Below are 2,500 nucleotides of genomic sequence, written 5' to 3' on the forward strand. Positions count from 1 at the left end.
GGTGGAATCATTTTCAAAGTTTGCAGTTCCTATGCCCTGGGACATCAATGCTGTCCATTTTGTGAACTCATTTTTCCTCCAATTGCAAGGTTTGGGAAAGATTTTCTTAGGGGCAGGTTTTTCCCATTCAGATAATTCCTCCCGTCCCCCATATTCAGTTACCATTATTGTCTGGGGGTTATATATTGATGGTATTTTCTCTTTGTCTCCCCCTGCTGATATCCACAATTTTTCATAATCTTTATCAATATCATTATTTTTAACTACAGTTTTAACTGCTTCATCTGATGAATTTGCCAATCTGTGTAATCGTCTAGCTTGGATACTAGGGATTAACCCAGCCAATCGGGCTAAGCCTAAGCCTCCATCTTTAGTGCTGGAATACAAGATGCCATCACAGGTACAAACTGGGAGATGTAACCATTTTTTCACCCTATTTCGAATTGTTAAATCCATTTCTTCCAGATAGGTGGCTTTTACATTTGCCTGGTCTGCTAAGTAGATCAATCTAGGCACTGTGTACACTTTTAACATGTCCAATTTTTGAAATGGTTTTAAAGGGGCTCTTTCGATGCGATTGAGCCAAACTTCTAATTTATTTTGTAATTCGGGTTTAACTATCCCCACCCAAGGGTCGATTTGCAAGCCAAGATATTTCTCTGACTGACCCGGGTGGATCATGTTTAAAGGGGTACCGCTGATAAGCCATGGAGGACAGTCATTGATGGTGTAAGAGTCCTTAGTTGGTTGAATAAAGAAACCATGGCACTTTTCCCCCTGCGTTTTTAATCCAGTTAAGTCACAAAATGCTTCTAGAATTTCAATATTTTTCTCCATTCCTGATTGGGACTTACTCAGCAGGACCAGGTCGTCTGCAAAAGCCAGAGCTGTTAATTTGCCATTCTCGTGTTGGAACCCCTCCCCACACTCTTCTAATTTACATAACAGAGGGTCAATGCACAGGTTAAAGAGGAGTGGTGACATGGGATCGCCCTGTTTCACACCAGTTTTGATTCCTATTGACTCAGACTCTCCTTCTTTAGTTTTGATTCTGGTGTGGATGTTTTGATAGAAGTCCTTAATTAATGCTATTATGTGGTCATCCAGGCCCTTTTGCTTTAGCACTGCCAGGATGTGGGTGTGGCTCACTGAATCAAAGGCTTTGGCCAAATCGACAAAGACAACCCCCAGGGGTTTCTTTTGTTTCTTTGCATTCCTAATTAATAGCTGTAATAGTTTTAAGTTCTCAGCACAGCCAGAAGATTGAATGAAGCCTCTCTGCCTGGGGTTAATGGGACACGCCTTTGCCAACCTCGCAGTTAAGATTCTTGAATAGAGTCTCAGGATGATGGAACCAATAGTAATTGGCCGCCAGTTATTAATATCATTTTGGCGTTCGGGCGCTGATGATTTAGGTATTAGGATTGTTCGGCATCCCCTTATTACATCTGGAATTTTGCCAGTTAACAGCCAGAGATTAAATAGTTCTTTGATCTCCTCACAATTTGGATCCATTTTAAGCAGGGCCTTCAGGGTGATCCCATCAGGGCCTGGTGCCGATTTTTTATTCATGTCTTTGATATTCTTAAGGATCTCTTTCTCTGTAATCAATTCCTTAAAAGCCGAATTATCCGCCCGCCCCACAGACTGGAATGCTCCAAGTCCTTGAAATAAGTTCTGAGACTCCCACCTAGATCTGAAGGTGTTACTGACCTCTTCCAGGGGGATGGTACATTGGGCAGAGTCTTTTTCATCCAGAATCATATTAGCTAACTTCCCTCGATCTAAGCGGAAGAGGCGTTGGAATCGGAGAAATTCTCCACGCTTTCTGGCTCTTTTTCTCATCCATTCCTTTTGAGGTTTCTTCTGCTGAGGTTTACGTTGGCTCTTTTTTGGCGCTTTCTGTTCAATTGATTTCTCAAACAAATACAAATATTGGTCCTGAGCTACCTCATTGAGTAATTTTAATGAGTCTGTTTTGCCTTCAATTATTTGTTTATATGTATTTTTAAGAATGGGCAGCTTTCCTGATGTCATCTTTTCATTAATAGTCTTTTTATAGTGGGCTAGCAGCTCCCTTTCACCAGAAGATGGAATCACAGTCCTCTCCTCTTTTAACCTGTTCTTGCTCTCTTGTGTTTTCTCTCTTTCTGGCACCACAGTTTCTCTTAATAGTCTTCTCTTTTCACTGATCTGTTTGGCTGTTTTAGTTGTTAATTTTTCAGCAATCAATTTGTTAATATTTTTCCTCCCTTCAAACTCTTGATTTAGTTTCTGTAATATTTCTGTTTCCTCTTGGGACCAGATTTTCTTGTGAGCACCTCTTTTAGAGGTCTCCTTGGGGCGAGATGCTTCAATTCTTTCTGCGTTTCTCAGGGCTGGGTGAGCTAATCTCTTATGTTGTGCTAAGCCAATTTTAGTTTTAAAACATTTTTTACATTCTTCACACATAAACCCTTCTACCTGAGTAGGCTCTTGGACCCCTTTGCATTTTGGGAGA

General features: G+C 40.9%; 1 pseudogene; it reads right to left on the reverse strand.

Annotated features, from left to right (window-relative positions):
* LOC137459935 (28S ribosomal RNA) overlaps positions 1-2,500 on the reverse strand; it is an 8,476-nt pseudogene that overhangs the window by 2,155 nt on the left and 3,821 nt on the right.

Source organism: Melanerpes formicivorus, unplaced genomic scaffold, assembly GCF_026170545.1.
Source record: "Melanerpes formicivorus ecotype bairdi unplaced genomic scaffold, bMelFor1.0.p_v2 SCAF_463, whole genome shotgun sequence".
In the NCBI taxonomy this organism is placed as follows: domain Eukaryota; kingdom Metazoa; phylum Chordata; class Aves; order Piciformes; family Picidae; genus Melanerpes; species Melanerpes formicivorus.